Here is a 14564-nt window from a genome sequence, read left to right as displayed (position 1 = left end):
GCTCAAATGTGAGGTATCCCAATGCCTCACACTGGGATAAATACGAGATAGTTCTCCCAAGTTAGAAGATTAAAGTCATGTTCTGATTTTGCCAATCTACAACTCTAACTTTGCTGAACCTCAGTTTCCTTAACCAACCACATAGAGAATGTATAATGCATATCTTACAAGCTCATTTTAAGTATGAGGGATGATGGTTGAGAAGATGAGGAAGATTGTGGCCTCCACTTCCTTATTTTAAAATGGTGATAATGCTGTTACCTCCTTAAAAGGTTACTATGAGAAATAAATGAGTGAATAAAGCGCTTATGATAGTAAAAGGCACACATAAGTACTCAGAAATGTCTGTCATTCTTCTTCTTATTATTATCATGTATTAACTCAAATGTTTTTTTCTTAATCAGGAGACACATTTCTCTAACATCTTTCTTACAATCCTTCCACATGCTCTTAAGATGCAAAATTCAACATTCAGAATGATATTATTTTTAAAATTGTTCAGGTTTATATGTTGATTAAGTAGAAGATGGCTAGCTCTTTATATACCTGTTTGTTAAATCTTTCCCAGAGCATATGTTTGGAAAAATATTAGAAGAAAGTATAAACTTTTTTTCCCCAAGTGGAACTCTCCATCTATTTCTCATAGTCACCCAAACCTGGGTATTAAGTGTCTAAATACTCTAGTATATTTAAATACAGAGGGTAGGTCTCAACTTCTCCTGTGTAAGCAATAGCAGCTATTGGTTATAACTCTAACTACTGTGGACTCACCAGAGGCACCTTTGAAAGAATGCTATATTGCCCTTGGGTTTCTGTAATGGTTGTATTGCTAATCAGCCTTTATGCATTACTGAGTTTTCTTTTATTCTCATTTTTGGTGATTTAGCCAGGATTGAAGATCACTAGTTCCACTTCACATATCAAAAACTAAGAGACAAAGTTGGTGAGGTCGTAAGTGATTTGTCCAAATCATACTTTTTGGTTCAGTATTGGAGTTTGGACGAAAGCTGATTCTAGTGGCCAGTCCTCTGAAGTACACTGGATATTCAATCAGAAGGGACTCCTCTGTGAATTTTGTTCTTTTAAGTTTCAGGAGGTAAATCTGTGCTCTGCATTGAGGCTAGTCCAAGGAGAGGGTCATGCTCTGTCTTAAAACAGGAGATCTTAAGACCTGTGCAAAAATAACATAGGGCATTCATACCTGGCTTAGAGTGTAATGGCACAGATTTTCAGAAGCATAGAAGAGGAGTCTTTCAGGTAAAAATCTTGGAAAGAAATGACACATAATAGATTAGAAGATTCCTTAGTATTTGACACATGTGAGTTTTCATCTGAAATGATTTGGCACCTGCCATTAATTCTCTTTCCCATCAGTAAATGGTAACCTCATAGGGATGGCATTTTTCTCTGCTGCTCCTAGGAATGGCCAAGGTCACATTCCAGAAAAGGATACTTGCCTTGCAAGGCATACCATTCCTGGGGAGAGATAGAGAGAGTTAATGTTTGAAGACATTGTCAACTTCATTAACAGCTAACAAAATTACCTATCTTTTACTGTTGCAATAACTTTGTTCCCTTTCCCAGAAAGTGATGATAAGAAGTGGAATAAGCCTGCTCAGACGATTAAAGAACAATGGTTTTATAGAATTCAATAGTCTTTTCAAGACTACTGTTTATATTTGGGGGCTGTGTGGGCTTTATATGCCATCTATTGAGTGTCTATTTTTAAAATTCAGTGTGATTTATTCAAATCCTGGACATTCTTTGTGCTTGACAATGCTGGACATTAAGGGAGATGGAAAAAAGAAAGAATGAGGAAGGATGTCACTTGTGGATTCCTTCTAGTTTTGTTGGGACTGCTTAAGTCAAGGAATCCTTGAATTTTAGAACTAGTTGGGAAGTTGAGATGCTGTCATCCAACCCACCCTCTCCTTCATGCAATCCATTGCACAACAATTCTAATAGCTATACAACTCTGCTCAGATATCTCCAGGGATGGGGCACTCAATATTGCAGGTGACTATGATGTCATTGTTAGAATAATTTAATTGTTAAAAAAAGTTATTTTTTATGTTGATACAATTTGACTCTGCAACATCCCCCCCACTGGCTCTCATTCTGCTTCTTTAATTATATACAATATATCCAATGCAAGGTGGGTGAACACTATAGGAGAGTAATGATGATTGTGGCTCTGTAGCCACATGGCCTGAGTTCAAATCCAAGTCCCTCACCATCTTCGCTGAGTGCCTGTGCTTCCGTGTCCTCACCTGAAAAATGTGAATTCTAGTTTTGCCTACCTCATAAGGTGGTTATAAGGAAGAAATGGCTTTATATGCGAAAAAATTTAGAGCAATATCTGGTATTTGGTAGACATTCAATTAATTAGCTATTGGCCATGTTATTTTTATCATTTCATCTTATATACTAATTCTTTTTTTAAAAAAGTGCTGTTTGGAGGATTATACTGAATGCATTCTAAGGCTTTGTTTGGTGAGTGCCATGGTTGATAAGTAATGTCTGGTAAGAGTTGAAGAAGGGAAATAATGTCACAGGCCAAATATGTGTGACTTGTAATCCATCCCTGATTTTCTCATGACAGTCCTTCAAATATCTAATACTTCTCTTTTTTTAAGATTTTGAGAGAGAGATTGAGAGAGCAGCAGAGAGGGAGAAGCAGGCTCCCCCCTAAATAGGGAGGCTGATGTGGGTCTTGATCCCAGGACCCTGGGATCATGACCTGAGTGGAAGGCAGACACTTAACCGACTGAGCTACCCAGGTGCCCCCTAAATATCTAATATTTTTCTCTCTCAGCCTCCCCTCTTCCAGTCTAAAGTACCTTGTAGAAATACTGAACTCTATTAATTCTGTAAATGCCAAAAGATGGGCCCGCGAGGCATCCTTAAAATGGGCTTAAATTCAGAGCAAGGGAGATCATTTTATCTTTTCACTTATTACCCTTTTATTAAATGCTTCTGAATACTCAAGACTGCCATAATTATTTGAAATCTCTCCAAAAACACTGATGCACCATTTTTCACAACTTAATAACAAAATTACTTTTCTCTTTCCTACACTCACACCAGTCTTGCATTGTCCTTCCTGGTGGCATGCAGTGTGTTGTTATGGAAATAACCTTAGGCTGAGAATTAGACGGTCTCATGGACTGAATTGTGTCCTGCCCCACCAAATCTATATGGTGAAGCCCCAACTTCCAATGTGACTGTATTTTGAGAGAGGGCCTCAAGGAGGTAATTAGGTTAAATGAGTTCCTAAGGGCAGGGCCCTAATCCAATAGGACTATGATCCCCAAAAGAATACAAATTCCCCAGAGAATCTAATTTTTTAAAATGAGGGGGGAAAAAAGAAAGAAAAACAAAGACACTCTTTCCTAAAGACCCTTAACCTTACCTTGTTTACATTTTTTCAGGGAGAATCCTGGGACCATGGGGAATTTTTGGTTAGAAGGAGCCTCAGAGGTAGCCTGATCCACATCCATTCAGTTCATTGCCCCTAACATTTACTGGCGTTTTATCAATAATCATGACCATTATTATGTATTTATACCCATTGAGGGTTCAGGAAGGATTTAGGGTGGCTGTAATCACGGTAACAATAGCTCCCAATTCATGATCTACTATTTAATTCTTTTCTACAACATCTCCCAGTCCAGTGGCCTTACAGCCTAAAGAAACACCTCAGCATTAAATGTCCTTCCCTCTGGACCTTTCTGATTATAGTCAGAATCTTAGAGCTGGAGGGTCCTTCCAAAATTATCTAGCCCATTGGTGCTACTTTGAAAGTGAGAAATTGAAGTCTAAAACAATGCACTGATTGTCTCAAGTGTCACAGCTAGTGAGTAACAGAGTTTGTATCTAAACTCCCATCACCTGACACTCACCCTAGGGCCCTTTGTGGGCCTCTACTTTGTCAGGTCATCCAGCCCCTCATTACCCCCAGGTTATATCCAGACCTGCTCATCTGGTTGTCTCAGGTATTGTGTTTTTAACAGTATTATACAGCAGGAACTAGCCAATTTGCTCATAGATACCCCAGGATATCCAGTGGTGGAAAGTAGGTCTAGTTCATAGTGTTGGGTTCTGTTATTAATACAGGAAATAGTTTTATACCCTCTTCCCCAACTTTGTTCCCAGTCCCAGGATATTGTAAAGGCCCCTCCTCTGGCAGTCTTTGCAATGAGTAGGGCTAAGCCAGACACAAATGTGGGTTTAAGATGTAGGGAATGAGTTGGTGTGAGGAAGAGGAGATATCCTTCCTCATCCGCTGGCAGAGTCCTGAGTGACTTTTAGCCTAGGATTAGATCTATTTTAATATACCCTCTTCCTCTGTGTTCTCATAAACCACCAAAGCATTTCAAGTTTCACAATTATTCAGAGACTGATCATCTACTTAACTAATTTGTAAAAATATTTTCTCAAAGTAACAAGAGTGATTTTGTTCCGAAATAAAAATGGACCTTATTTAGAAGTGAACCAGTTTCCAGAATAGGATTAATGTTAAATAATGCCTGTGGCTTTGAGACCTAGCTACTTCCTTGATTCTCTGACACTCTCCCTCCACCTCACCCCCACCCCACTAGACACTCCCATTGGTTCTTCCTGCTGATAATATCTTTAAAAGAATCGACCACAGTATTGTTATCAGTCCCATAGTTTCATTTCCCATTTGTGTCTATATTTAGATTGAAGGGGAAAACCTCTTTCCATTGCCTAGCAAAGAGACTGTTTTTTAAAAGAGCTAATGAATCTTTTACAGGAGAATACCAAATGTAGATGATGTCTTCTTGCTATGAAGGACTAGGTGCTAAAGCTTATGAAGTGTGGAAGTTGTTAGCTGGTGGAGTAACTGTGACTTTGATGGTCAGATCACAGGCATATGAACACTTAGATACACTCTTATGTATAGGCCAGGCTGTAGGGGTGGGGCAGGAGGGGAGTTTGGGTGCTTGTAGGTGGGAGCAAGCACCACTGTTGTGTGCTAATAAGAACACAGGTTCATTTTAGTCAGGAAGAATGTTCTAAACATGGTGAACAGTTCTAACACATAGTTCTAAAGAGCAGGCGCTAAAGGATTATCTATTCTAGATAAGAATCAAAGTCTGATATCAGATTTAAGAAAAAAACCCATGAAGTAGAAAGAATCATGGATTCTAATAGATATCTAACCCAACTATTTAATTTTTTATATTTTTCCTTGCTGTCTTTAAGGCATTATTTTCTTTTCCTCCTTTATACTATTTTCACTGAATAAGATTCCTCCAAGATCCTTCCTACTCTCACCCATTCTTATGTAGAAAGGAAAGGACATCCCTTTGTCTAACCTATGAATGGGAAGATCCATGTTATGATTCAGAGTAGAATAAATCAAAATATGGAATGAGGAGGAAGCATCTGTAAAATGTTTTAAGAGCCATTCATCGGCCAGCAGGCAAAGAATGGAATATGCCCTTCCTTTTGTCCTGTCCCTGCCCCACCCCCCCACCCCTGGGTGCCATACTGTGACTACAGGAACTCTTTGTCCAGTCTCCACAAATCTGCCCCCCTTCAATATTGGTGATACCTAAAAATCACTTCTTTGGGGAGGATTTCATTCATTTGCGTTATCTCTTGTCAAAAGTAAATTCTTAGAGGTCCAGAGCGTTAAGTCAAAAGCAGTAAACTTTTTTTTTTAGAGGATGAGGTCTAGAAAAACTAGTGGGGCCTTTCTTAAAATGTATGTGTCTAGACCTTGCTTCAGACTTGAGCTACTGATTGCTGGTTCCTTGACCTGACTCACGTTTCAGATGTTCTGGCTGCATGGGTCTCTAATGAATTTTGATTCTCAGAGGCAGTGTCCCCTTCTGGGGCCCTTTCCAAAGCCTTGTGAGGTTGCTCTTTTAATGTGTTCCCATGTTTGTGTGTTTTGCAAGAAATCTTATGTGAGATATTTCTACTCTCATTGGATGACATGGCTTCTGTTTCAACTCCAATATCCCCTCTCTTATAATTGTCCTCCTGTAGAGGTTGAGGTGGGGATGAGGATAGTTCTAAATAAATAGTCACTTGTAATTGACTTTACTTCCAAATAAAGATTTACTTAGATACCTAGCTATATCTTTGCAATTCAAAATCATTTTTTTAATTGGAAGCCCCATATTTTTCAGATTCCACAAAACCTGGGCAGGTGTCCCTGGATTTTAGGCCTCCTGAAATTGCCTCTCACATAATTCTTAATCTCATTTAAAATTTTCTTTCCATCCTGATATTCAGTTATTTCTAAGTTTCATACAAAACCTGGTTTTCCTGGTCCCCCATCATAACTTGACACAGATACAACCCAGCAAAGGGATAGGAAATGGGGAAAATGAAAAAATATTAAGTGAAGAGGAAGAGAAAAAATATTGAGAGGATAGATAAATTGCTACATGCATCTTAGTATTGGACTTCATGCCTAGAGCTTCAGAGGGGGAGATCCCTAATAAGTTTCTTTTAACAGCGGAAATAAGACCTTGCCATGCTGGTTGGGAAGCTAAGTGACGTTCCATCCTGAGATGAAGGTGTGGTAAAGTAAAGGGAGGTGACAGGATGGTGAGATGAAATGAATTAAGGAAAACACATGGTCTTCCGAGAAGGAAATGGAGTTATGAAAAGAGATGGGAAAACCAGTTCTTCCAGGATAATGCCTTTTGTTGTGGCCCAGTGGGAAGCTCATTGCGGAAGCTGGAAGGATACGATGGGCGCCCAGGTTACCTGACAAGAGGAAAGAGGGCTGAAGGGAAAGGCAAACAGTGTGGGAGAAGGACCAGGGGTCACGTTTTTCTTGGCATTGAAATATTTTCAAATGAGTTATTTTTCAAAAGTTTCCAAGGAGGATCCTCTACCAGTTTCCAACCTCCATTTGGGATTTGAAACCTACAGGAAACTAAGCCCCTTCCCATGACCTCTTTCTTCCTCCCTAAATTAAATTTGGATGCAGAGAGCTGGTTAAGCAGAGGCTGGAGCCTTTGGCTGTGCCTGGAAGTGTGGCCTCTCCCTAATGCAGTCTTAGGGGCTGATTGTGCTCCCAATTAATTGTTATTTTGGCAGGTTCAAGGAAGTTGTTTTGGTTTTTGGCAAGTTGTTTGAAGATTGGCTTTCAAGTTCTTCCATCTGTAAAACAAGGAGTTTGGACTAGAATCACTGGTTCTTAACTTTGGTGGCGATGGTGGGGCAGGGGTGGGGGGTAGGGGAGGTGCTGGTGAGGGCTGGTGGTCAAAGTCCCTTCTCAGAATAGGATGAAAATTAGAGAACTACTCTCCAGAAATAGGCACCTATACCTGTTCATACATAATTTTGCATATAATTTCAACGGTTCATGGGCCCTTCAGTAAACTGTTCTCCAAGGTAGTTTTCCTCACAGGAGGATTACACTTCTTCACCCCATTTAACTCAGGCATGGGCCAATCAAATGTAAGCAGCAGTTCTGGGTGGCATTTCTGGGTTAGAGATTTAAGAGCAGTCCTTTCGTTTCTTTCTGCACTAAAGCCAGCAACGTTCCTGATAGTGGCTTCTCCATCAGGTCTAGGAATGAGGATGACAGTGGTGCAGCAGTTAAGTCTCCAGCCAACCTTGGATTATCATGTGACATGAGGAAAAAACAAGCCTTTGTTGCTTTTAGCCAGAGATTTTTGGAATTGTCTGTTACCACAGCATTATTTAGCCCATCCTAATTGATACAACCCCTGAATCTATCCATGGACGCTGGAGCTTTCCCTGGATCCCAGATCATCAATCCCAAATCTGAAAATATTAAAGTTTTTCTGAAAATTTATGAGTCTCTGAGGTGAACTTAATAATACATCTTCAGAATCTTGAATCACCTGGTTCACACAGAATGTTCATTTGGGTGAATAGAATATTTCACTTTGGGGCTAAGTAATAAAATCCATAATTGTGTGGGTGATTGGAATGGAAAGGTCACCTGGTCCAGCTTCAAAAAGCAGTGAAGGGTTGACTGCAGTCTCATTAGGGAATCTGCCTGCAGGAGGGAGGTAAGAGACTACTCCAGCCTTGTGCTGTGGACACTCCTTGGCTACAGTCTAATGGGCAGAAGAAAAGAACCAAGAAAACAAATAAAAACATACTTCTGAAAGCTTCAAATGACTAAAGAAGTCAAGAGGCAGGATGTCTGCACTTTGTTTCTATTTATGGAACACAAAGTTTAAACAGAACTCTCCACTCAGAATTCATCTGGCTATGAAAATTGCCTTCCAAGTTATTATCTGCAAGGAAATGGACAGCATTCAAATCTTTCTCTGCAGTGAGTTTGTATTTAGAGATGTTTCACATGTGTTTAATTCACTGATCAATTTTACCTTGTCAAAACAGAATGGTCTGTCAAAAACAGGATGAGGCTCATTAGTGAGACACAGGAGATAGTACAATGGAGGAGAGAATAAACAGACTACCAGAAATAAGGAAACAAGAGCCTATTCAGGAAGCAAGGGGTAATAGCAGAAAATGATACAGTAGTCATAGTAAACCAAAATCTAGTGGGACAGCTATATGGCACTGCTACTTAGTAAGTGATACTGATGAGAGAAAAAAAAGAGTGTCAGGAGAGTTTAGGAAATAAAAAGTTTTTAGCCCGGAGAAGAGAGCAGGAATTTAACAACTTTTTATGTGTAAGAAACACCCTAGTATATTTGTAAGAGTGCTGGACCGAGTGGGAGTCAGGAAACCCAGGTTCTAGAAGAAGACCTGGGTCTTCTTTGTCCTTCTGCTCTGAGCCTCACTTTGCTCATAAAATGAACAGTTCAGATTAAGATGACTGGTAAAGTCTTAGCCAGCTCTAGAATTTAGAGAGATAGTTCTAGGAAAATGTTGTTCAGTGACTCTACTTCTTCACAATCCAGAAATTTCTAGTGCATGAAAAGTTTCTTGATTAACATAAGGATGATTAATTATTTACTTAAATAAACCTCTAGTAGAATTTATAAAATTTTGGTAACTGTATCCTTAGAGGTTTTTAAAATTCAGATAGAGCCCATCTCTTTGAGGGTTAAGAGATAAACCAGGAGGCATGTTTGAGGTTTCTTCTAGCCATCAAACAATGTAAAAATATTTTATTGTCATCTTTTGAAGGAGATTTTCCTAATGACCAGCCCCTAACAGGAGGGAAACAAAATCCAAATCCAAAATTGTTGGTTTATTGTCCCTGTAACAAATGGGAGATGATACTGTCAACCTAAATAAAGAGGTAAACTGAGGCAAGTTCAAATGACCGGAAGTTGAATTTATTTGGGAATAGCAATGGAATTGCAATCTGGGAAATATTCTGTAGCAAGCTGCAGGTGAATCTGCTGAGGGTTTGGGTCAAGCTGTATTTATGGACAAGGAGTGCAAAAAGGGGGAAGTCCAGTCAGAGTTCAAGCAGTAAGTTCATTGGCTTGAGGATAGGGAAACATTCTTGGCAGATATACATTGGTCAAGAGTAAGCCTCAGTCTTCTGTAAAGCAGGCATTTATGTGAAATCAGTCTCTCAGATCTTAAGTTCTGTTCTTCTGAGGGCACATGCCTGAGATTCTCCATTTCATATCTTCTGATTCCATTTTAGATTGAAATCCTTTCACAGAACAAAGAGAAATCCAGCAAAAACAAGGCTCTAAGTTTGAGCCATGCTGTATTTTTACTTTGCAAGGCATGGTCATGTCTTACTCACAAGAACCTTGTAAAGGTAGGACCAGTGTCTGGTGTCCTCCTGCCTCACAGCTGAGCCTGGGAGTTCAGAGGCTGGCCAGTGGAGGCGGTGCCTTAGCCAGCCTGTATTGCTGCCAGTACCACGAGTGACCTGAGAGCGGGCAAGGTTTTATTTTTCCCCAGGTAAGATTCCTCTGACCTCCTGGAAGATGGTGCAAGCCCTATTCTACATGCTGGACAGGAATATATCCAATCAGGAGTGACTTGTATGTATCCTACTGTGCAGCTATTACTTTTCTTAAAAAGCAGCAAGAGAGGAAAGTCCTTTATTGCTGCCCTATTTCAACATGAGTGAAGTGCTGGGCACTCTATCAGCCACTGATTAGAAAATAATGTACAGCCAAGGGTGCAGTTGGGTTGGTGGAAGTTGTCGTTTGAAATGCCTCTGAAGGGTTAACTCTAAACTGAGAGAAAAGGAACTCCTCTAAACCATCAAGGCCCTAGAATGGTTCCTTTAGTCCTATTTTTAGGAGTGGCTTCCTTAGGGCTGGCCTTCCGCCAAAGTGGGACATTTGAGGTCCCCTCTGCATTTAGCTTTCTGGCAGCTTCTTCTCTCTGGAGTCAACTCTTACCCTTCCGTGGCTGTTTACCATCATCTCCAGGTAGACTTGCCTTGCTGGAATTCATACTCATTAGGTATTTCCTAACGTCTGTGAAAATGCTGTACTTTTTGAATGTGAAAAAAATATCAATGATTGCCTTGTGACCGTAGTTCATGGTCTACAATATGAACACTGTATGTTCATATTTTTTGCCCATTTTTAGGTTAAATCATTGATAAGTGAGTACTTAGCAAAGCAGATTAATCAACTTCCTCCATCCTAGATGGTATGTGCTTTTCCCACGTGAACATTTCTGAAATCAGGATGGGTCTTAAAATTATCGATATGTAGATCTGGTGTGGTAGAATTTTCCCTGTTCCCAAGGAGAAGTCATTGACTTGATGGGTTAGCTAACAACTGAAAAGGTGTAAGAGAGAAACTATGGAAGTGGAGTCCAACTAATAATTTAAGTCGATATATTACATACAGCAGAAAATACAGGCTTAGGATTTTAAATGTTATTTATTTTTTCTAGATCATACCTTCATATAATTCAAAATTCAAAAGGTAGAAAAGGAATACATCAAAAGTCTCCTCTGTCTCCCATCTGCCCAGTTCTTCTACCTGGAAGTCATGTTACCGTTTTCTTTCATTCTCTTACAGAGATGGTTTATTTATGTGTCAGCATGGATATATGTAATTCCCCTTATTTATTCAAATGCTAGAATTACTACACACATTTTTCCATACTTTTCTTTTGATGCAGTAATATACTTTGGAGAGTATTCTGTTGTACATTAAGAATTTCCAGTCCATCTTTTATAATTGGTAATATTCTATGTTATAGGTATACACTGATTTATTTAACATGTTTCCTAAAGTGAACATCTAGGTTGTCATGAATCTTTTGCTATTATAAATACTACTCTAGAGAATGACATTGTATCCATATCATTATGTGCAGTGTGAATAGGATGAATTTTAGAAGTGGAATTGCTATGTCAAAAGATATGTGCATTTGCATATTTGATGGATATTGCCTGTTTGCCCTCCAGAGACACTTATTGTTTCATGTTTCTTTTAACAATATGTGAGAATGTCTATTTCTCTATATCTTGTCAGCACAGTGTGTTATCAAACGTTTTTATCTTTGTTTACTGTATTAGGTAAAAACTGGAATCCCTATGTAATTTTTAAAAATATTAATTGATATATGATATATTCATGAAAGTATATTTGTCATCAGTGTACAGTTCAATAAATCTTCATGAATTAAACACACTGTGTAATGCATACCCAATTCAAGAAACACACAGAACCTATAGCCCAGAAGCCCCAGAAGATTTTATTTATTTATTTGGGAAAGAGAGAGAGAGAGAGAGAACATGAGCAGGGGAAGGGGCAGAGGAGAGGGAGAAGTAGACTCCCCGCTGAGCGCGGACACCAACATGGGGCCTGATCCTAAGACCCTGAGATCATGACCTGAGCCGAAGTCAGACGCTTAACTGACTGAGTCACCCAGACGCCCCAAGTGACCATCTTTTTAAAACCATACATTTTTATTTTGCAATAACTTTAAATTGGCTTAACAGAAGTTAAGCATCATTTCATGTGTTTAAGAGTCATTTGTATTTCTTTTTCTTTGAACTGTATGTTCACATTTTTTGCCCATTTTTAGGTTAAACTGTTGATGTTTTTTTTTCCCTTGATTTGTAGAAGTGATAAGGAAATTTCAGTCCAGAGTAGAAAAGATATGAGCAGTGTGCTAGAATTTATCAACTCTGGTTGACCCCTAAGAGTAGATATTCAGCATTTGGAACTCTGGAAAACTAGTAATGAATAAAGCAGTTCAATAACTGGTATACTCAGTCCAGGGAGCAGGGCCCGAGGAGCCCATTGCTTCATCTTTCATTTAACTTGCAAGCTTGGTGGTCCCCATCTCACTCTCCAAAAAAAGCCTGGCGAAGTAGGTTCTTCTGTCAAGTGGGTGTTTTATCCTTAAACATCAAGCAATTATTTTTCAGGTCACCAGTTGAAAACTCTACCTTGTCAAGGGAAAGACCTGTTAAACAGGAATATCCGAGAAGACTCTCGGGAAACATTTGGAAAGAAGCCTTTTCCAGGAGAGAGCTGCCACTCCGGGATGACCACCTGACCAGTGGGTTCCCAGAGTACCTTGTCCCATGCAGCTCAGCCATCACATCAAACAAAGCATCACTCTTGGCCTGGAGGCACTGGTTCAGATAAAAACCTCCCAGGGAGTACACACACAGGAGGGGAGTTTCCCTTAAAAACAAAAGCAAGTAGGAGTTTTCTGGGTTTTTTTGTTTTTGTTTTTGTTTTTTTTCCCCTTTCCTCTTCCTCTGACTGGACAGTAACCTCACACCGCATGCCTTCCAGCAAACACTCATCACCCGATAAATCATGTGTCCCATTCTGTTTACTTAGAGGTGCTTGCCCAGCTGGGCCTCTTTTGCAGACCCTGGTCTGTAACCAACTTCAGAGTGGTTTTCACTGAAAAGGGAACTTCTGAGGACCAGATAAGGCAAGCTATTCATTTGCATCAAGGCGCCCTGCTAGGTCATTCCCTGGGGGGGCTGGGAGAACTGTGAAATGTGAGACAAGGTTTAAGAAGCTGCCAAAAAAACATCTAGAGAACACCAACCCTGTTTACTTCCTACACAATGTGGAGTAGCTATAGAAAGTCTCCTCTCAAAAGTAATAATGGATTCGGGTTTGGACCCTCATTTAATGTTTCACGTTCTGGAATCAACAAAATGCTAATCCAAACGTTTTTCACTGAGTGCTTTAGCAAAACCACTGATTGAACTATTTTAAATCTGATTAAAAAAAAAAGGAAAGAAGAAAGAGAGAGAGAGACAGACTACTTAGAAGAAGGTGGAAGCTGCTTTTGATGAGATGAACTGCCTGGTGCCAAGTGCTGAGCAGTGCATCTCAGAGTGGACCTGTGAACTCTCCATGTCAGAATCACCTGGGCTTAGTCCTGAGGAATTGGAACTGCAAGAAATTTGGCTCCAGAAATATGCTAAAAACAAATAAAACAATGATACAACCACAAACACACACACACACACACACACTCACAAACTATTTGGGGGAATGTTATGCTTCCTGACATATGAAAACTTAACTTCTAAAAACATTATTTTGAAGAACTAGAAATGGCCCTGTTGGGCCATGGACAACCAAGCTGTAACATGAAAAAACTTCTAGAGGGGACAGAATCTTCACCCTGTGATCCACCTTTACAGGTCTTTTGGCCTCCCTTCCGTCCACTTGCCAGCTAGTTATTCAAGATAAATAGGCACTTTATTCATTTTTTTACAAAAAGTTCTGGGCCACTTGGAGACTCCTTGGAGGGCAGATGTCTTGTGCTAGGACGAGGAGCACTGCAAATGCATCAGTGTCACGGTTTTGTGCAGATCCTGAAAGGAGGAGCGTCGGTGCAGGAACTGGAGAGGTGAACTGAGTCTTCTAGACATTTACTCAACCAAACCATTACTTTGAATTCCCAGATATCATTTTAAAGTCTGTCCTGTCCATTGCCTCAGGACCCAGTTTCTCTCCTCTGAGTGAATGAATTGGGAACAGAATCCATTTACAAGTCAGAGCTGCCTCTTACTAACAACCTGGAGAGGGGTCTAGCGATGTTAAACTGTACTTCATCAGATTCAGGCTTGGAAACAAGGTCCCTGCAGCTCTCCTGCTACTCAGGAGCTTCTTAGAGGCTCCTAGAGGCAGCTGGGGATGGTGACAAGCCTGCGGCCATGTGGTGCCTCAGGGACACTGAACATTAGACTTTGAGGAAGCAATCTTTGGCAGAGTCTCCTCCACCCCCCATGTATACACGTTGTCCACTTTTGGCACTAAAATAGTAAGCTATCTTGGTATGAGGGACCATGGAGGCTCAGACAGTAAAAGTGGTAATCAGTGTGGATGAAAGACCACAAGGTTCTCCTCAGTGTTCTAGACTAAAGGACTGTATAATGTATTACGATTTAAGCTAGTAAGTAATAGAAAACTCAAATAAAAGAATTTTGGAAAGTAGGGGTTTATTATTGCACATGTCAAGAGGTTTCAGGGTAGGGAAATCAATGATATAGTGACTCAGGGGACCAAGTGATGCTCTCACTCCTCTGTCAGGAGAACAAAATGACTGCTGGAGATCTATGCATCAGGCCTCACATGGACAGGTTCAAAGGGAGGAAGGAATGAAGCTTTGCTTCACATGCCTTTATTTTGATTAAGGTGGAACCTGTTCCC

The sequence above is a fragment of the Zalophus californianus genome, chromosome 5, assembly GCF_009762305.2.
Source record: "Zalophus californianus isolate mZalCal1 chromosome 5, mZalCal1.pri.v2, whole genome shotgun sequence".
In the NCBI taxonomy this organism is placed as follows: Eukaryota; Metazoa; Chordata; class Mammalia; order Carnivora; family Otariidae; genus Zalophus; species Zalophus californianus.
This window is presented reverse-complemented; position numbering follows the sequence as displayed.